The sequence below is a fragment of the Halichoeres trimaculatus genome, unplaced genomic scaffold (genome assembly GCF_033239565.1).
Source record: "Halichoeres trimaculatus isolate MK-OKI-2021-1 unplaced genomic scaffold, fHalTri1.1 fHalTri1_scaffold_18, whole genome shotgun sequence".
NCBI classification, from domain to species: Eukaryota; Metazoa; Chordata; class Actinopteri; order Labriformes; family Labridae; genus Halichoeres; species Halichoeres trimaculatus.
In genome coordinates, this window is record NW_027437196.1 from 4,468,888 (window position 1) to 4,491,555 (window position 22,668).

Sequence of the window (22,668 nt, forward strand, 5' to 3'; positions counted from 1 at the left end):
CAGGCTGGGGACGGTAGCGGTGGTGATTCATGGGAGCTGTGGATTTCAGGAGACAAGAAGCAAAGCCTTAAAGACTCTTCATCAACCCCCCTTTTCTGTCCCTGAGCCTCCACACGAAACCAAACAACACACACGAAGGCATGCACGTCTTCACACAATCACACTCTGGAGTGTCCCCATATATAGTCGCGGCTGAGAGAGATGGATGGGCCGGCGGTGGTTTCTGATTTAGTCTGCACAATGAGGCTGAGTGATTTTTCCTGTGGAGCATGTCTCGCCTCTTTAAACCCTGTGAAGAAGAAAACTCGTCCCCCCCAAACCAACTCTGGCCCTCCAGCCCACCTTACTCTACAGATTGCCTTCCTCTTCCTGGTGTGATTGTGGAGATAAGCACTAATGGATGGAGCCCTGGGCACATTAAGGAGAAAAAATGTTGGTGAATCTTGAATTACCTCAGTAACAAACAGGAAATGCTGGAGGACATGTTAACCCGGTGTTTTATGGTCTGGATCAGAGTTAAAAGAAGTCAAGGTGAGGTGGAGGCTGACTTTGTCTGTTTGGTAAGACTTTAAAGACTTTATTCTCTCTTGTCCATTAATGCCAAGACCTTAGAGGGAGCTCAAGAAATCAGTGTCCACCCTTTGCTGTACATCAGCCACCCAGCACTGGTCAGGGCTGTCGCTCCAGTTAATGGCTAAAGTGGTCAAACTATACAGCTTTATGACCTCGATGGAAACTAGCACAGATCACACATGGGATACCACAGCATGGCGTGGTTTGTAAGGGTTTTGTGGCAGTAAGTGTTGAAAAAGTTGCCTGTGATCATCCTCAGTCATCCAGGTCACGATAATTCCAAGGACAATCCAATGCGGCAACTGGATTTAGAAGAGTTCTTGAAGATGTTTCACCACTTCGATGACAGGCGTCATTTCTAACACAACGGTGGACTGAGCTGGAAAATATGAACGTCTAAGGGTCATCAGTCTGCCACTGAGTCACTCAGGGACATCAACCAAATTGATAGTCCAGTTCTAAAGTTGTTAGTGTCTACAACAGAACGACTTTTGACCACGAAAGACACAAAACTTGGTGAATCCATCAGATCTGCACCTAGCTGGATACACAGGAGGAGAGACTAAAGGGGTTCCCGTGCTCCCACCCCAATGATGAGCCTCTCCTTGATCAAGTTGGACTGTTAAGCTTCAAACATCTTGACTCCTGGTCTGGTTCCCCTCATTATGTTGGTTTGTAGTTGTTCTCGTGAGGTTAAACGCACTCTAGTATCAACAGGGTTTATTCTGCTCCGACGTCAACTAGGTCTTTTAACGTGGTTTCAGTGGAAGACCTCTTGTTCTGATCTACTTGCAAATTGATTTGTCGGTGCCCTGACAAAATTAAATTCTTACATAATTCATCTGTTGTCAGTTGAGGCATTGTTTTGAATTGAAATCAATCAGGGAAAAAAAGGGAACCCAAACACAAAACTTTCCAAGGAGGACAGACAAATGCTCCATAATGGACATTTATTGTTCACCAAAACAAACTAATGGTGTATTCACACCTGTGGCTTGTTTGCTTTGTTCTGATTGTTTTTTTTTGTGTTCACAAGGCAAAAAAATTTCATGTGCGATAGTTTTTTTTCTCTCAGTGGTCAGAAATCATACCCAGAAGATAGGGAGTTTCCCTTTGGTTCTTTGTCCATTCTGCTAATTGCAATCCTAGTGAAGATGATGACGACTGTAAAACTAGGTTAACGGCTCTTTTGTGACTCACTGGCAAACTGACAACCCCTGTTTTTTCTCATTCTGTCCACCATCTGAAGAAGTCTTTTGTAGGAGCTGGTCAATATCATAAAGAACTCTTTTAAGTCCAGTTGCGTTAAAATGTTAACTTTGAAGTTGATAAAGCTACGTCTGGTTCAGCTGGCATTAAACTGCTTGACCCTGAAAAATGTGAAACCAGCAGAGGTAAAGAGATAGGGATGGGTGCCTTTCATATTTGCCTGGCACCTGGTAATCGGTAACTACCCAACTGTACTAATGTTCGGCACTTTTCTGTGTGTTTATGTGGTAATTAATAAAAATCTGTTAAATAATAAAATCTGAAAGTTTTTCAATTTAATATACTTTTGGTAACACTTTATTTTGATAATCTGTCTGTTGACACTCAACGAGCTATCAGTAGATATTCAATGTAAATTTTTCAACTGACAAGAAACATACATTCATCTAACCATTAGTAGACCATAGGGTGCGTTTTAAGGTTTTACAACATTTTACAAAAATTGTATCCCAACTCTTATCTTTTTTATCTTAATTTACATTCTACTATATGTAGATTGTCAACTTCTTCACATAAGTTGACGCTCTACTAGTCCAAATCAATCTGTCAGTTGTCTCACCCATCAAATGACTGTCTCTGTTGGTTGTCAACTACTGATTTGATTGACTATCAATCAATCAATTAATTAATTAATTAATTAATTAATTAGTAGTTGACTATCTATTGATTGTCAACATGTATATAGACAACGATCAACAGACTATAACTTGGCATTCTGGACTAAGCATTAAGTGGAAAAACAGTTGACAACAGTTCAAACTCAACAAACTATAAACAGAGCCAAACACAGACAAGTTTGCACAACTGCATATGAGATAAGGAAATCTCATTTATTTCAAGTGCAAAACAAACTCAGTAGTCCCACAAAATTATGGTAACAGTTCAGTAGACCTATACTAATTTGAAAAAGATCCCATGAGAGAAACCAGAGGCAGCTTGACTTTGTTTTATTCTGGTAAGCATTTCAACTGACAGACTGATGAGTTGTTAAATATGAACTGATAAAATGTTGATATGATGGAATTAAGTCAGTATCTATAAAAGTACCTGATTCAGTACCCATCCCTATACAGAGATGTCACATTGAGTTAGCTTTTTAGCTAAAGCTAGCAGCAGTATTTTTCACTTTCCTTCTCCTAAAAGCTCCGTTTCAGATTTTAAGGTTTTGTTCTCCGAAATGCGACCAACCACACGAGAGCTCTCACATGATTTTCTGTCATTTGGCACCTCACTGTTCAACACTGAGGGAGAAATGTTTCTGAATCCGTCTGTTCAGTAGTGAGGAGATGTTTGGTTGACCCACTTTGTGTTTTGTGTCTTAAAAATGATGAAAATCAACTGTTTATTATTTATTGAATGAGGGAGGATTGTTCCCCTCCCATTAATAGATGGAAAGACATTGATGGAAGTTAGAAAATGAAAGTTTTCCTTTTTTTCTGAGGTAAACTCTTGAATGAGTGGATAAACAACAGCCCAGAAAAGAGGGAAATCATGCTCAGGAATCATACATTCACACACAAATGTGTACAAACACTGAAGCTCCAGCACAGCGTGATCTGTGTACGCGCGTCTGTTGGCTCGCCTCGGGGTGGCTCCCCTTATTGTCATGTTGAACAAATGTGCCGTCAAAGCTGCACTTTAAAGATGGGACGTGTCACGGGGGGCACGCGAGGAGCCCGCTCGCCTGAAGGCAACATGGGCGAGCGGTCTGAGACAGAAGGGGAGGGAGGAGGAAGCAAACACAACAGGCGGCAGCAACAATCCTTGACATTTCGCTATGAGCACTTGTCTTAACGACTGCTGAATGCATCGTCTGAGGAGAGGAATGATAAATATCTCGACGGGTGAGGAGGGAAAGCTGGAGCCAGGCCTCTGCGGGGGAGAGTTATTGGGTTTGAGGTGAGGAGTCTGAGACACACAGGGAGTCCATTTGACTTTCATCCAAACAGAGACAAATCAGATGGTGGCTGTGTGCTCCAGAAACTCCTGACTGCATAAAAACACCAGCTGAGCACGGAGAATCTTATTCAAAGGGCAAAAAAGGGCTCATAATGTTTGAGGCTTGTTTATGTACAAGTCCACACCACACAAAGAGCAGGTTATCGACTGAATCACATCATCTAACACCAATACTGTGATGTTCAGCGTCCAGTCGCTCTGACCGCCGCGCTCCAGGTGATGTTTTCAGTCCGAGCACAAAAACAAAATCTGTTATTTGCACAAATTTGCTCCGAAACCAAAACACTGACCTCAGATCTCAGCAGGAGCTGCACTGTCTCCAACTCGTTTCCCTCTCACCTTTAGGATGAAGATTTACGAAGCCGGCCCGATATCCTCAAAGTTTTGTTGACACATTTTCGTGTCTTCATTTGACTTGGTGCCCTGAGTGATTCTAGCTTTCCTTTCGCCGCTTTTCATTCATTCAATCCTGTCACATCAGAAATTGCGGGGCTCTTTTGTGGATACACTCGAAGAGGAGAGACAGATTCACTCTGAGAGCTGCTTGCTGTGACAGGGAATACTCAGAGATGAATGACCGACATTCACCTTTTTCTTTGATTACCTTTTTTTTTTCCAAGTTCCTAAAGAAACTCTTCTACGGGTCACTATTTTCAGAATAAGTGAATGACAAGAAAAGTGCAAAGCAGCATCCGTTTTAAGTCATGTTTTCTTCCTTTGCATCAATTTCAGCATCTATCTGTTGGTATCCTAACTTTATCTGGGTACCCACAGATAGTTGGTTCAGAAGCTTCACCCTTATTCACAATGAGACCTGTTTTAAAAAACCCTTCAGGTCGTATATTTCTCCAATATTCAGTCTCCATTGGCAGCTGTATCGCTCATAATTCTTCCTTGTTTCAGCCTTTTCCGTGAAACTTTTTTGTTTTCTTCCCTTCCCTGTGGAGGGTAACAGTAACAGCTTCTTGGTTTCGGTCTTCTCTGGCTCCATGACGCTTCGGTAGCTGAGCAGCTAGCTGACGTGAGAGGGGTAGTGGGGAAGGACGAGGTGGGACCATGGGCATGATGGTACAAAGCGAGGGAGACCAGGGATTGGATGGACTCACGGACCAATCCGAACCGCGCATGCCATGCGCAGTTCGGATAGGTCAACCAGTATGCAGCTTTGCAGCGGTTTTTTTTAGTTCTTTTTGGTCTTTATATTGTGTAGATTGGACCATTGGACCATTTCAGCCCTATAACCAGTATTATTAAGATGTACAAAGCTTCCAAATCGTACACTATAGCTTTAAGATACCCCCAAAGTTATTGTTTCTTTGCACGTTGCACATTTGGCTACTTTAATACCTGTTAGTTACTCTCCTGTTTGGTCTATTTTTTTCCTTTTAAATGCAACAATGTGTGTTTTGAAAAGACCTGTTTCTTGCATTAGTATCAGTTTTGAGGTACCTTTCACTTTCTTTTCTTTTTCTTTTTTGTTCTCCTTTTTTCTTTGCTCATTTGACTTTTTGTTTTTCTTGTTTGCTCCTGTTTTAAAATCCATTTTCTTCCTTCCAAACATGATTTTGTGTGTTTTAAGGTACCTTTAAGTTTCCAGTTGTCTGACATGTTTATTTGATTTTGAAGAAACAAAAACTTGGTTATATTTCAAAAACACAGCATGATGTGGATAAAATAACAAACAGAAGTTGTTTTGTTCTTTCACAGGTGACTTAAAAACCCAGTTTCTTCGTCTCTGACCCTAAACCAAGCGGACTTATTGGTCTTTCTACAAACCTACTTCCTCCATCCAAGGTAAGACCAGAACGAGCTGTTTTCACTCAAATCTGAGCAAAATATGTAAAAACTCCCTGGACTATCCTTGTTAGGGTTGAATCATGTGTTAAAAATAATTTCTGGAGACTGAAGAAACACCAAGCTCTTCAACACATCATTTGAATAAACCAGCAATTAAAGCTGGAATGCAACAGGTTTTGATTAATTACCTTTAATAATCATAGAGACAGCTCTGCTTTGATTAGTTTTTGGCTGGGAGATAAAATATTTGTAACATCTGTTGCCTCTAATGAGGAACTCTTGAGGATATGAGTTGGCTGGTGGGAAGTCACAAATCTCAGCAACTGGCAGAGTACCTGTTGCTTCATCAGAGAGCTGCTTTTGGACGGGGGTGTACTGACGTTTTTATCGTTTCATCCTCCAACAAGAAAACACACGTCATGCTTCTTCCTTAAGATTTAACTGTTGTAAGGAAAGTTTAAGAGTGAGTTTCTCCTCCTGTTGCTCCTACGCCTCCTCCTCACCTCTGGGTCTCTAACACGCTGCCTCAGAGGCTTTCCACGCTCCAGTGGTCGAACACGCAGCTCCTTACATACAGTAGGCAGACGGGTCAAACACCTACAGAAGCAGGAGTGGAGGTAACGCTGGGCCTGGAGCTGGACGCACATTCAGTGCAGCCAATTATTTCTCTGCTCTCTCCATGTTCCCTTCGTCTCCACATGTTGGACTACACTGATGGCTGGACGTGAAAGGTTTCCCTCTCTTGTTAAAAGCATAAAAAGAACAAGTCAAAGGAGCGGTGGAAGGTTTGGATGGGCAGGTTTTTTGTGTCTTCTTATCAGTTTGATCCGCTCTGACACGTTCCCCGGTTATTTCATGAGATGTTTTGGCATCAGAGGAGGAAACAGACCCGTGCCGGCCTCGGTAAGAACGCGTGAAAATCAATGATGTTGAGATAAGCTCGCTATCAGTCCTGACATCTGCTCTGCCTCTCCTTCATCTCCTTTCTCTGTAAAGAAAAGCAACAAAAACAACATCAGTAAGAGTGCTTTGTGTGCTTTGTGTGCTCACATCAGATCAGGGTGAAGTGGGGGAATTTTAGAGTAGAAGGACGCTCAGTTTGGTCTGCATTCAGAGGAGTTTGTTATAAATTTTATCATTTAAACGATAAAATGAAGAAAAGAAGACACTTTCTAAGAGTCTTTCTGACACTGTAGACACTTTTTCAACAGGTCTGGTTTGATAGATTTATTAATATTATTATTATTTTTTACCTTGAAGTGATGTAAAAAAAAAACTAGAGCAGCTTGTTTCTGCCAGATAAGTATGGATTGATTGAAGATGAGGCTTTCTTGAAAAATAATAATAAAATAAATAAATAAATAAAAATTTAAAAATTAAAAGCAAGAATTTATTTAGGGAAAAAAATGATCTAATGAGGGATGCTAGCTGAAACATCAGCAAAGAAAGAAATAAGCATTTTTTTTTTTTTTAAGATAGACTCAAAATCATCAGATATGATGTCAAATTTATTAAATAAAAAATCTAAATTATAAATTGCTAAATGAAAATAATGAGACAAGAAGTCAATATAAAAATATGAAGTCAAAATCATTTAAAAATAAAAAATACAAAAGTGAGATAAAAAAAAAAAAGTCCCATTTTCTGATTTGATGAGATGCTGAATTTAAATTGTGCTCCTAGAAGTCAAAATAATGAGATAAAGAGTCAATAATGGAAAAAAAAGTTAAATCTTAAACATACAAATTATAATTATGAGATACTTAATTTGAGGTCTTGAGATGAATAGTCAAATTTATTAGATAAAACATCAACTGTGGGACCAAAATTCAAAAAAGGAGGATAAGATGTCAAGACAGTGAGATAAAAGGAAAAAAAAATCATGACATAAAAAGAAAAAAAAAATGGGATAAAAATTTGAATTTATAAGATTCAGAGGCATAATAATGGTAGGCTTAATTGAATTAATGAGATAAAAAGCCAGTTATGGGAATACAAATGAAAATTATGAGATCCAAAATTGAAATGATGAGACACTAAATCAAACTTGTGAGAAAGAAAAAATAAAAGATGCTTAATTGAAACCATGAGATTAAAAGTCGAATTTATTGGATAAACAAGCAATAATGGGACAGAAACTTGAAATTATAATAGATGATGCTGAAGTTTGGAGATTTTAAATCATGAAATAGAGGTTGAAATTGAGATTAACAAAAGCAACATTTGTCTTTTGGTCTGATGTTAGCGTGTAATTGAGATCATGAGATCAAAGGTTAATTATAAGATTAAAAAGTCAAAAAAGTAAGATGCTTAATCAACATGATAAGAAAACTGTCAAAAATTGTAAAAATGTTGTTGGGCTGCAACTAACGATTATTTTTGTAATCGATTACTCTGACAATTATGATTACGATTAATTGATGAATCGGAAAAAAAACGATGAGAATACATTATAGTGAAATTTGCAAAACCAAACGTGTTGTTATTTTAGTTGATGACTATTGTTTGCTTAAAGATATGTTTAAAGAAACAACACATATGAACATAATTTCAGCGGATCAGATGCTATATTTATAAAGTATAAAATGTGAAATGGATGTATTGTCACTTAAACAATCAACAGTTTTGGCAAAATAACAGAAAAGACGTCATGTCATAATATATATCATCAGATTAAGAACTTAGTGGGCCAAAAAGGCAAATAAATAAAAATGTGTCCTCAATCTTTTCACCTGCAGGTCAAACAGTTCACCCCCTCTGCCCTACCACTATCTGTAGCAGCTAACGCTAGTGCTAACGTTGGTTTAATGAACTCCTAGTGGTTTTCAAACAGGGTGAGGATTTAGTAAAAAGACTAAACGAGTCCTAAAAGACAGAACATGCATTTCACAACATATAAAGGAGTGTATGTGGGATTTTGTAGCGCCTCACCTCGCTGTTAAGCTCCCTGGCTCGTCATCGATGAGCCCAACATGTTTGTGTTTTAAGAGCTGGATCATTGCAGTCATACTGCCGTGCCATGCCGGTTCATATTTGTTAATTAACACGCTGTGAACTTTTACTCAGCGTGAAATACTCCCAAACTCTGGAGTTTTTGGACAAACAGCTTTTCTAGCTCTTTCACAGCCCAGGTAATCTACACTCCAGTCCAGTAGTTGGCGGTAATGCACCTTAAGCTAGTTGCTAACTGCTAAATAATCCAACAAAAATGAAGAAGACAAATAAACTGAAGAGAAATTAATACAGTAACGACGCAGCGCAGTGCATTATGGAAAAACGTTGATGCTTTTACTAATCCATTTTTACCTATTTCAGCAGTTTAATGTTGTAGCCCTAGAATGATGTAATGAATATTTTGAAAAACTGTATTAATAACAGAGTGGAAAGAGTTGAAATTTTCTACTTAGTATTTCCTTTTTTTTTAGCATGGCATTAACGGGCTTCCATACATCCAAAGCAGTCAGTTGAAAACTCATGAAAAATTAGTGATACCGTCTGTTTCATGCATTTATTTAAATTTTACATGTTCTTTTATTAGATATTGTACTTTTATTATCTTGTTTTTTCACTGACACACCTCTGGGGACTTCATTGCTTCAGCAAAGTGACAGGAAACTCTCATCTCCTGGCTGTACGACGAAAGATGAGGATTGAGAACCGATCACAGCTCTCCGACCCTCAGCTACGTCTTTATCTATCCGCCATCTCCTTAGCTGGACTCGATTTCAGACGCGCTGAGAGGAGAGTGAGACCCAGTATACTCCCTCCTCTCCCGCCTCCCTCCTCCACTTACAGAGGCTAACATGAGACATGACAGGAGGAGGCAGGAGATGGAAGATTCAGCTCCTCAGCCGCAGAGTAAGCCTCAAATTACAGGCTAGATTAGAGCCAGCATCAGAGGCGCACATCAGGCCTCTCAGGGCTCGGAAATACCTGGCGTGAAGAGGTGCGGGTCAACATCAGAGTGCATCCCTGAGCCACGGCTGCATACGGGCGCTGTCGCCGGCAGCAGATGGTTCGTGGAATTACACATAATGAGAAGAGGTTCAGTGGGTGCAGGCAGGAAGACCGGCTGCGGGGTTGAGGGTGAAGGATCAGAGAGCGCGGCAGCGTACTCATGTCTAATTCAGAAAGCCGGTGAAACAGAGAGGTAAGTTTCAGGAGAGATGGCGTCTTTTTCACTACGCTGTGGAGGATGTAGTTATTATATGGCTGAGTGGAGCAGCGGGTGGATGGAGAGACTGAATGAGGTGTGAAGATGTAATCATGGTGGGACAGCAGAGGAGGAGTGAAGAGGGACTCTGCAGCTGGACTGAACCGGTGTTTGGAGACAGGCTGTTGTTGTTTTACACCCTCTCCACTCACTCACACAGCTTTTCACAAAGTTTCAGGCCTCGCTAACTTTCCAGGAAGTTTGTTACGGAGCAGAGGGCGAGCTGATGTTGGTACCTGTAGTTTTGTGCTCCTTTTTCAGCTGCTTTTTTTAAACTTCATTAAAGCTCGACACTTCAGGTAAACCGACAAGAAAGGGAATAAGTTTGTCTCTGAAACGCGAGACCTCTCAGGTTTATAAAACTCAGAACAAAAGGAAAAGCAGAAGTTCAGATATGAAATTGAGGCTGTCTGAGCAGAAACAAGAAGAGAAGAGACGATGGCACCCTTGGGTCTGCGGTCGTGTCAGTTTGTTCGTCTCTGTGCCAGTCCCCGATCCCTGTGGGCTCTATTACAGCCTGAACCAACCCTCTCTGCCGGCCAGATACAAACATAATCCCTCTGTGGTTTGGTGCAGCCAGGAGCTCAGGGCGGGGAGCATGTTTAACATCTCGATTCTTCTTATTCCACTGCGGGGGGAGAGCGGTCTTTGGCATGATCCTGCTCCAAGATCAACACGAGGTTGACGGCCATCTGGTCTACAGCGCTGAAAATCCTCGCATGGCAAATACCACCCACAGCCTGGCCTCTGTCTCCCTGCAAACACAGCAACAACAGAACAGCAGCAGCGGGGTCCAACAATCAGTCAGGCAGGCCGGAGCGGCGGCCCCGGACCGGAGCGCGGAGATCAGATCAAACAAACGATCCCGCGAGTGGGAAGGTGGCACGTCTCTTTAAACACCGCGGTGACTGGCTTTGTACTCCTTTTTTATTTATAGCAGCGTTTATCTGAGGGAGAAATAGACTTTGTGAAGGCCAGGAGGCTCAGTCATCCGAGGGGAGGGAAGTTTGTGAGGCAGTCAAGGCTCCGGGAGGATGAAAAAGGAAGACGCGCACAGGGGTACTATTATCCTCCTTCACTAACACGACCCCTCTGGATCATCATTTCTGTGAGAGCCGCTGTAAATCATCTTTACTGCCATGGAAACATCTATTGTGATTGCCTGCCCTTCTATTGGCAAATGTCATTGTCATAATAATACCTGGGAGGGCTGGCTTTACACAGATGATGAGTGCTGCGCTGGTGCTGCCAGGTGGGCCGGGCAGAGAGGGGGTGTGAGTGGAGAGCGTCCTGAGGGGGAGGATGACTTTTACACAGCAGTTAGTAACTCATGTGTGCATGAAAAGTTCTGTTTGAGAAGTTGAAACCAGGATACCAACGTTTAACTTTGCTTCTTGCTGCTCATCTAGTCTGTGCAGAAACTTCTGGCTTGGATGTCTTCATACCTGTCTGACAGGATGCAGTGTATTAACGTCTGTGGTGTCCTATCAGGCGACATAAAATATTCAATGGGTGTCCCCCAAGGTTCTGTGTTGGGTCCCCTATCATTTAGTCCATACATTAATGATCTCCCACAACAGTGTCATGGAAAAGAAATGCAAACGTACGCTGACGACACTGTTTTGTATACACATGTAGGGCTGCAACTAATGATTATTTCAGTAATCGATTACTCTGACGATTATATCTATGATTAATCGATGAATCTGGAAAAAAAAAGGATGAGAATGCATAAAAGTACAATTCCCAAAACCAAACATTATTTAAGTTGATGACTTTTGTTTGCGCTAAGTTTAATTTAAAGTAATTAAAATAAATAAAAAACTATTTAAAAAATAAGTTTATAAAATTAAATAAAATAAATTAATTGAAAATGTATTTTTAAATTTAGTAATAATTTAAAATATATAAAATAAATAATTTAATTAGGACTGCAACTAACAATTATTTTGTTAATCGAATACTCGGATGATTATATTTATGACTAACCGATGAATCTGGAGAAAAAAAAGGATGAGAATGCATAATAGTAAATTTGCAAAACCAAACATTCTTTTTATTTAAGTTGATCACTATTGTTTGCTCTAAGTTTAATTTAAAATAATAAAAATAAATAAAAAAGAATATTACAATAAATACATAAATAAATGAATATAAAAGAAAAATAAAATAATAATTTAATTTAATAATAATTTAAGATAATTTAATTTCAGTTTTATAATGTCCAGATATGTTGTTCTCTGCATATACATTATTAGATATATATATACAAAGAAACAACACATTTGAACATAATTAAACTGACCATTTGCTACATTTATATCAGTCCAGAAAGTTTCTTGTTTCAAGTTATTTAGAGATTTAAAAAATGAGGTCTGAATTGCTTGTACAAAATAAAAAAAAATCTGCCAATGGAACAAGAACAAAATGCTCAAAAATTTGCTTAAAACTAGAATAATATCTTAATACTAGTAACTTTTCTCTTGTGATATTGGCAAATTAATTTTTTACTTGTGACAGCAATTCAGACCTCACCTTTGTCTTGAAAGAACTTGTAAAAAGACATTTTTTGGACATGTTAGGTAAATGTGGCTTATATAAAGTCTAAAAATGCATTTTTGACTACAAATATGACAAAAACACTTGATTAGATTTCAGTTTTTTGCAGTGAGCAAAAACGGTGCTGCCGCTAGTGGACACCAGCCTCTGTCTCAGTCTCTATGGTGGTGTTTTTTTTGTTTTGAACTACTCTACTACTCCAGTTTTCCCAGCATCTGTGGATATTATTTTCATCTTTGTTTGTTTTTAGTGCCTGGATGACTTTTTGGCATTGGCAGAGGAGATTCAGCAAATTTTTGATGGTTGCAACTAACATCGCTAGCTCTGCTGCTCGTCCCACAAATTCATATTCTTCAAAAATGTGTCTCCATTTAAAAGAGAAATGAGCTAGTTTCACAATGGTGTAAGATTTATAGTCAAGACGCTTTGAAATAATCTCCCAAACACAAATTTCTTTAACTCTAAATTTGTATAAATATTCAAGAGCTGTGTCCGTTCATCAGAATAAAAACCACAGGCTGCAGTCTGTATCTCAGTGCGCTCAGCTCTGTCACTTTAACAAAGTAAACACTCTCCATACTTAGTATTCAAATGAAGCACAGGCTGAGCTCAGAGCTCGGCACATACAGGAGGTGTGTAGGTAATTACTGAAGAGCTTTATTTGCTTAAGTGTGTAGAGACACATGAAACAGGCAAATGGAAGGAGCCGTATGCAAACCCAGGAACATCCTGAGTTTGGATCGTGCGGCGTGTAGGAACAGGTTCCCAGCAGCTCTCTGTAAACACTGTTTCTCCAGGAACCTATATGTCAAACATTAGCATGCAGAGCGTCTGACTCACTCGCTGAGGAATCCTGTTGTTTGGGACCTGGGATGTGTCACCCCCAGTTACGGATATGTCAGCTACGAGGGTGGCTTCCTGCTTTCCCATCACCCTCCACTGCATCCAATATACATCCCCGTGACTGCTTTTTAACCAACTTCTCTGCTTCGAATCTGCGACTTCACGAGAGCTTTTCTTTATTTTACACAGGATACTCCCTTCGTCTCTGGTTGGCCGTCCTCAGATCAATTCTCTTCCCGTTTAGCTAATTGTAGGCAATTGTGAGTGGTGTGTAATTTATCCCAGAGCGTGATCCATCAGTAGATCGATCGTATTGACGCGCCAAAGTCTCTACGTCTGGACATGTGTTTATCACAGTGCAGCAGAGAGCGCATGCAGAGAGGAGCTGCTGTTAGTCATGTTGATGAAGGAGAAACAATCCATCTTGGAGCAGTGAAGCTGGAAGCAGGGCGACTTATTCTCGATGAAACAGTCCGTACAGGTTCAGCCATGCCTTGACTTATGAGTTTAATTCGTTCCATGACAGAGCTGGTAACTCAGATTACTTCTGTCAAATCAATTTTCCCATTGAAATGAATTGAAACACCATTAATCCACCCTGGACCCCCAAATACATCAACATGTTTTTATTACATGTTTTTACATAAAAAAATTAAGTTGTTAATAGCATAATTAACTGGTTTGATCAAGTGTAATAATCAGCTTTTACAGGTGCAAGTGTTGCTAAAAAGCGCCATCACACGACTAGTTGCAACTTTTTCTGCATGTTTCTTCTGAATTAAGTCTGAAAGTTTTGCAGAATAACTGCAAGAACAACATTGATACTTCCACTGTGAGCTTAAATGAGTGGGACGCAGGTGGCTGGGTGGATGTAGCAGCGTTCACTGTGGCGTTCACTGACCCAGCGCAGTAATGTTTTATGGATCAGTGTTTCTTGGGTTTTCCTAGCGTTTCTGGTTTTGTTTTGTGGTTGTTGCGCTTGTGTGGGGTTTGGTTTTACATCCTGCCCTTGTGTTTCCCTGGCCTTGATTGCCATGTGAATGTAGTATGTAGTAGGCACTAAATACTACCTACTGCTTTTGTAGTGAAGCGTGACTATTCTGTTTTTTTTTTGCCTTTATTATAAATGTACAAAACAAACTATGGGTAGATTGTGGCATTTTAGTTATTTTGTTAATCATATCACAACAGAATCATCACATTAGATTTTTAATCTTAAAACAAAAGTTATATCCTTTTTTCAAAAAAATCTGGAAGGGATCAACTTTTTATTTTTGGAAAAAACACTTTCATATAATCCACTTTTGGTTTAAAAAAAAAAGTATTTTTTATTTTATTTTGGGCTGTAATGAATTTGTAGAATGCCTCTTTTATAACTGGAAGTGACAAGATTTACATGTGTTTCCTTCACATCACTTCACTTCTGTCTCACAGACTGTAACATTAGTGTTGTTGTATTGTAGTTGGAATGCTGACTCATTTCAGTAGATGGCGGTAATTCGCTAAAACCTGTCACCCGTATAGACAAACAGCATTAGCACCGTGCATTGTGGGAAACTAATGTGACGTAGAATGGTCCGTTGCATACTGAGAACTTTTCCTGGATCCATAGGATATCCAGAGGATTTTTTACATTCTGCAGATTTTTCAAGTTTTTGCATATTACCTTCAACATACTTAATTTCAGCCAAAATAGTAAGCGCTGCTCGAGGAGTAGGTGGTTTGGAGTTCTTTGTCAGTTTGTTCTGTTTTCATGTGTGTTTTGGCATTTTTTGTGATTTCTGATGTAACGTTGCCTTTCATGTGCATCGGAACTGGGAAGTTGGAGTGACGTCATCTCTGCAATAGAGGCATTCCAGTTGCCAAGTCGGAAAAACTTGCCATGACAGCAATACTTCGAGATATAGACTTCAAATCATACTATGTTATTATTACATTGCTATGAAATGCTCAAATTAACAGATATTACAGGAGCTTGATCACTGTTTACACCTGGGGCTGCCATCTTTGATTGCAAATCCGCCATAGTGTGGATCCAGTAGGAAATGCCGACCTCAGGGGGCGTAAATTCAAACTTCCAAGTACAAATGGAACGCACCATGTGTGTTCAGGTGGAGTTTGAGTTTGTAGAGTTTTTGGGCTTCTTGAGTTTTGCTTAATAAATACCTTTTGAGTTTTAAAATCTGCACTTGGGTCCTCCACACATGTTTCCTGCAACCCTCACTGGGGTGGAGTATGTGAAGCTGGCTTGGGACCTGAATTTTAGCTTGAAACGCAAAGCAAAAAGACAGTCTGCGATGGCTTGAATCTCAAAGAACTGGTTAGTTGGAAAAGTCAAGGTACCACTAAATTCTGAAGTTCTCTGAAGTGTGTCTCATTTATTTCCTTTGGTTTCTTTATTATACGTTATCCACAGGCAGCGCAACAACCCAGTTTAAGATTTAAACCAATTGATCCAGTTTGTCTGGTTGAGCTTGGGGTTTCTGTTAAGAGAAGGTAGTTTTTCTTTTCTCATGAATGACTGATTGATCAACTAACTAACTAGATGAAATCACAACTTTGTACTTCAAAGTTTTTTAAAAGCTCACTAAAGATGACCTTGTTAAGTTTTTGGAGTTTTTGGAAAGCTGTTTTAAAGAAAAGTTCATACTCTCCAAAAACTGTGACTTTGACTGTTTATAGAATTGAACAAACAGTGTTTAGAGGTCTTTCAATGAATGACTGAGTCACGATCACCTCAAACCTGATTCGACAACATTGAAATTCTTCCCAGTTTTAAATAACGAAAGCCGAGCCAAGGCCTCGAGTTTCCACAGAGAAAGAGAAAAGAAAGACGCAGGGAAGATTAGAAACAACAAAAAAACAAAAACTGAGACATCAACCGACAACGCAGCATCGACGCTCAGATCTGAGAGTCCGAGTCTCCCTGAGTACCGAGATGGCAGCGCCTGCCTGGGTGACAGGCCCGATCCATTTGGCGCCGGCTGAGACACAAACAAGCTGTCTGGAGGGAGTAAGGTAGACTTCAATCAGCTAAAAGGTGATAAAACATAATTAATTCAATCACAGACTCGCTCTCACTGCCTCGCTCCTCTCTCCTGTCCTCTGAGAGGAAAAAAGTGCTTTCACAGTTTGGTTCAAAAAGCCCCGCTTCGCTTTCTGTTGATGCAGAGCTGGGGAACAGGCATGTGATTCTGTGTAAGGTGGCTCACAGCTCAGCTCCCGACGTCAGAAACACTCAGAAAGGGAAAAATGTATTCACATAATGTGTGTCGAGACCCTCTTTACACTTTTGCTATTAACTGTTAGACCTGGGAGATGAAGAGTGAGTGTGTGTGTGCATCTGTGTGTGCAGGATGCTAAGTTTTCAGGCTCTCTAATAGACCATTAACACTCAAACCAGCTCAGCTCTGGGTCTCTCTGGGTCGAGCAGGTTCCAAGTTGCTTTAAAACAGGTAGACAACTGAGCTTTAGAGATAAAAAAGAAGACAAAAAGTCATTTGTTTTGTTTTTTGTTTGATAGGTTTGAAATTCATGGAAGCGAGAAACATCAGACAAGATGAAAATGTTCACTGAAATCATTTACACCTTCCAGGAAAAACCAGGCACCAGATTTATCGTGATCTGAAACAGGACAAATGGATGTCTGCGAGAGCCAAAAAGCTTTAAGGTTAATTAACAGATTAGTTAAGTTAATTGTCTGTGGAGAGGAGAGACTCAATAACACCCAAACCAGACCGTCCAAAGGAAGCTGTGATCACTCTGACAAAAACATGAGCTGTGGAAGAAGAAGAGGAGAAGATAGAAAAGAAAAAGAAGACAACTTGTCTGGATCGGCTCTGTTTGTGTCTAGCTGCTTCCCTGCTCCGGCGGGTTGCAGCGGATACGCAAAAGTCCTATTTTTGCCGGGGTAGGGACGCATCAATTTACCACAGGGAAGATCGAACAGGAAACAGGAAGTTGTGCACAGAAACTACTTAAAACCACCAAGAGATTTTCAAATCAAAAGGAACCGTGTCAAAACCAGATGGTATTTATTTTGACTACAACAACAAACTGTGTAATGAGTGGAGCCAGACCAGCTGGGACAATAAACTATTCTCAGATTCGGTTCTATTACAATTTTTGGGGTGCCAATTTGATTAAAATTGTGATTCTTTGATATTTACACATTTTGGGGATTTTTAGTTTGGCCAAACATTTCGCCCTCTGCTGGAGAAAAGAGGTAACTTTTTTCCAATCCAGTACATAAACAAAGAGTAAAATGAAGAATTTGAATTTGAAAATAAAAATCAATTATTTGACAAAAAAAAATCACAAATTTTATATTGTCAAACATAAATCCTGATAAATTGTATTTAAAGTTTTCCTCCGACCTCTAGAGTTGACGTACGCACCCAACTGGCAATGAACCAGAGATGCATCTGTAGCTGCATTTCCATTACACTTTGTCACACAATAAAAGCGATATTTCTGAAGCTACGATAAAGAACAATTTGGTCTTGTCGGTGTTTCTATGACGACGAGAATTGCACACAACTTGAGCAAATAAAACATAATTTCCGTCCGGATGCTGCACTCATGATGATGCCGGTTCTTGAACATTAGTGTTTTTATTCAATGCTCAACTTGTCGTCCGTAATCACACTAACTTTTGTGAGAAACTTCAGTATCAAAATTTCTGAAAAACCACCTCAAGAGAGCGTAAAAACTTGTATCGAAATTTGAGAGGTTTTTTGAAAATGTGGCGTTTCCATTACCATTTTTTTAATTGCGATTTTTACATTCCGCGCAGTTTTAGGTGTAATGGGAACACAGCTTGTGTTTTTCCAGAGAGCTTTAGGTGTCTCATCAGACTGTTTTGAAATGTATGATGGGAAAATTTGACTTCTGTAAGAATAGTAAAAGCCTTGAAAGCTCGTTTTTGATCACTACACTCCACCTCCTGTCAGTGCACAAAAGAGACGTCAAATACTCCTGTGACTTTGTCGCTATACTTAGCCAGTTTTTTTGTCTCTCCTATGATGTTACTCTTCTATCCTACAGTGTCCATGACAATTACATGCATATCAACAATTATCAAGTTTTGTGATGATGTCATTTAGTGATGTCCAGGACAGCCAACAGTAACTTTGCAGGAGTTGGCAACACTAATGTCTATGGAAGAGAATTAGGGCCACTGAAAAAAATGTCTTATATTTTTTTTTACATTTTTTACTTTTTTTTTTCTGAAAAAAAAAATCAAAAATTCTGAGATTTAAGTCAGAATTATGACTTATTTTCTTTGAATAAAATAGTGAAAAAAAATTTATTTCATTCTCCTTTTTTTTTTTTTGGTAGGTTCAGTCTGCAGCAGAAAAGATTCTTGCGTAGGTTTGAAGCTGACGCTCTGGAAGCTTCTATGACTGGAGCACACTGCACCACAGGAGCTGTGTTAGTCAGCAGAGCTGTCAATCATGAGGTGATACCCCGAACTTTAGCAGTGCCAAAGGAAGTGAACACTGGGACACAAATCTGCATGATAGAAGATTACTGAAATGGCAGAAACCAGAGTTTAGAAATAATAACTCGAGATGTATTTTCAGTTTTTTCGTCGAACCCATGTCACATCTGTTAGCATGGATGAGGCAGGGCTCATGACTTATTTTTGAAGCTGAAATAAAATGTGAAGCAGGAAATGGAGATATCTGTGAGGAAATTCAGACATTAGCTGAGGAGAGGTGTATCTTTGTTACCTTGGTGAAAATTCACATGAGTTGGTAAAGTTTCAAAGTCAACCTGAGAGGGAAAGCAGATCTTCCTTTCAGGCCATACAGGCAGAATATACACATACAAACCCTGAGACCTGCTACGCTCTCTGAAGTATCTCCCTCAGGCTCTCATTTCCCACAAGAGCAAGGTGTGAAGAATGAGAACAATAGCTGTTGAAGGCAGAGTAATGTTTCAGCACAATCGCTGCCCGCTGTAAAACAAGGCCGCTACATCCTGTCTCCCATGACAACTGAGCCCCACGCTCGAGGGATCGCTCGGCATCGCAGGAGAGGGTTCGTCCTTTGCGGTGTTAACCTGACCACGGTGCAGAGTTTCTACCAGTGATGTCGAGTGAAAGGAATTCAGAGGTAAACAACAGCCCGCAGACGTAAGGAAGCTGCAGCGGATCACAGAGAGTCAGAGAAAATCTGCTCATTTATGCTTCTGTGTGTGAAGACTTTGATCACACGCCTTTCATTAGCCGGCCTATTTACAAAAGACACTTTAATGTAGCTGCCATGTGCACCTTTGATTTATTTTTAAAGCTCCTCTGATATATATTAATGTAATAAAGCAAACATTACATCAGCATGAAATCAAATGTCCCGTGTGAAGGAAGAGAAATTCACAGAGAATTACCAACAACTCTGCGGCTTCAAACCGCCTTTAGCCACATTTAAAAGCAGATTGGATGTTTTATTTTGAGAATCAAAGCCATTTATTCAATAAATTCTTTTTCCTGCGGCTTAAATCTGTTTTATAAAGAAGAAAACTCCACAAGTATAGATGAAGTGAAGACTTTTTCAAGCTTGTGTCGACGTATGGAGGCCAATATCCGATATCAGTCTGCATTCATGCTTTATTTCGAGAATTTTCAGCGCGTTACTTTCACACAAAAACACCGCTAAATAAGGCTCTAGTTCTCATCGTGTCTCTTCGTCCTGGCAGACTACCTGTGTTTGTTTATATCTGACACGCCGCGCGCGGACTGATACACTAAGCGGCGAGCGCCTTGTAGCCAGCTGTGGCTCTGCAGCAGACGTTGCGCTGTTTTACAACACGATGACGACACGATGACGACACGGTGGGAGTCCGTTTATTTGTGTTTTTGGGCAAGTAAAATATGGCCCCGTCTGAGTGCAGAGGAAACCGGCAGAGGAGCAGGGAGGGGGTGTTTGGTGTGAGCGCTCTGGGCTTCTGCTGCACAAAAACACTGCTGTAGGGGTAACTTCTGCTCTAAACCTTGTGATAAGACCCAACTTGTTCCATCCCGGAGTATCACTTTAAGGCTCTTTGGAAGTAACCCTTTTCTAAGCTTTTAAGACTTTCAGAAGGTCGTTCTCCTATGACGCTGTGTTTTATGGTGATGGACGGCTTGACAGCCTCTGAAATATGACACCAACAACATTGCAATCGCCCCCGGGTGGCTAACTGCAGTACAGATAATATAAGTCGTTGACAGTGACAAATACTGAAAAATAACATTTCTCAAATAATTACATATTACTTAGGAGAATGGTTCTCAAATGGGGGTACACATGGGCACTCTAGGGCAGTCATTTCCAAAGTCTGGGTCCTGACCCAAAGGTGAGTCGCCACAAATTTTTTTTTTGGGTCACCAAACTAGTTTTCAAAATGTTAACACGAAATTCATGCTTTCCTTAACCAGAAGAAGTCTCCCCTCGCTGATTTGTTTGCTGTCATAGCTTTTTACCTGCTTTTTTCCACAATGTGTACTGCAACTGGAAACATGTGACTGTTTTTTAAATCTCTGAAGCCATGAGCTGGTGCTGCTCAAACAACCAAAGCCAAACCACTGTATGTTTCCTACTGTTTTACAGCACTCAGAGGAAAACACTGTTACTGTGTCACCATTACACATATGAAAGAGCTGACCCATTGAGTACTTTGATTGCTAGTTTCAAAAAGAAAGATTTGAAGTCAGATTGAAAACCTCTTTGAGTTTGAAAGTCCTGAGTCACTGCTGGATCTTGGATGGGCACCAGCTGCAGAAACGGGGCTGTTACGGCTTGTTACAGCTGTGCAGTGATGTCATGCTGTAAAAAAAGGCATGAACAGATACTGTTACCATTATTTTACCATGTTACCATTATATTATTCTGGATGGACATCGCATCTTAACATCTTGTCCTGAATGTCACATGATTGGGATACAATTCTGGAATCGAGCAGGCTAACCTGTATTACAAAAATGTAATTGTTTTCAGAGTGTTAGCCTAACAAAGCTGTAACGCATTCGTCAAATATGTTAGGCTAGTTAGCTGGTACAAAAGATGCAAAATGACGCAGAAACACCCTTTTTTTTATCTTTGCACAGTTATTCTGTTAATTGGTTTACAGATGTGACATATTTTGGATCGGGTCGCCATGGCTTGTTCCCCTGAAAAAAGTTTGGGAAACACTGCTCGAGGGGGTACACAAGATTCAAAAATGTATATTAAAAAAAAGCAACCAAGCAAAATTCCCTCAGTCAATCTTGAATCCACTAAAGTTAAAGTTCATAAACTGAGAACTATCCAATAGACACTAATGGTACAGTGCTGTGTTTTACGTCTTTTTTCCAACTTAAACTGCTTCATTAGGGGGTACTTGGCAGGAAAAAAAAACACATCATACATCACTGAAAAAAGTGTAGGAAGTCAAAACATTAAAGTAGTTATGTCAGCAAATGTAAAAAACAGCTAACATTAAATATTTTCTTTGACATCCTACGTCCCCCACTAACATTTTGGTAAAATCATCGTCTTGTTAATGAAAACAAAATATAGCTTTGTAGAAGTTTTTATCATCAGTGAAGTATTTAAGTTTGTCTTTGTCACAGGAAAGTGGATTGTTAGCCAACATTTATAATCAAAATTCCCATTAACAAAATCAATACTGGTCCAGTGTTTTGCTCCCGCTAACTGTCATAATTTCCCAGCCTGAAACTGATGCTAACGTTTAGCCACAGTGTCAACAGGTAGAGAATAAAAAGGGACATACTCCTTTGATTTGATATAATGTGCAAGACCAGGTTGTGTTATTGATTTAGTTTTCAAATACAACATTTTCTCTTATACTTGAGTTTGATTGGATGAATTCAGTTTCAGAGATAACTTCTTCCCAAAAACAAACTTTTAAACTAACACTTGTCTTTTCTGAGTTTTCGAGCCGATTACTCTTACTGTTGGTTTGAACGCTCATCAAACAGCCTTTAAAGAGAGTATCGGCAAACAAACAGCAAAAGAAATAATCTAATTAAAACTTGAACAGATAGATTTTCTGTCAGAAATGATAAATACTTAATGTCTCCTCTCATTACCGCTCAGAACTTGTTTGACACAGATTTTTTCTGACCAGAAAACTTTGCCGACTTCTCTTTGAGGAGCTAAAAACAACATGTGAACCGTTTGTGATGTCTTTCTCTCCACCTGACAACATATTACTGCATCATGGCCTAATGTAGCATAGCACGCATGCAGGACAGCACATTATAATCTCATTATGACTGAGTCATTTAGTTTGAATAGTGTTTGATAATCTTGTTTTGCAGAAAGCAGGTCAGAAATATCTGCCAGTGGCTTCATATCGTAATGAACACAGTCATCATTTGCTGCTGACCTGTTCTGCCCGTTATGGGATTTTCTAAACTGTGGGACTCGAGGCAGGTCACTCCACACAAAATCACCTTAAATTAGCTTTTT

General features: G+C 39.8%; 1 protein-coding gene across 3 annotated transcripts in view; it reads left to right on the forward strand.

Moving 5' to 3' along the window:
- Positions 1–22,668, forward strand: part of LOC141807526 (cadherin-20-like) — a 153,727-nt gene that overhangs the window by 62,041 nt on the left and 69,018 nt on the right. For all 3 annotated transcript variants that reach the window (XM_074693613.1, XM_074693612.1, XM_074693614.1), the window contains one exon: positions 5,509–5,595. The gene's annotated coding sequence lies outside the window, so the exon portion shown is untranslated. The remainder of the gene's footprint in view (positions 1–5,508; positions 5,596–22,668) is intronic.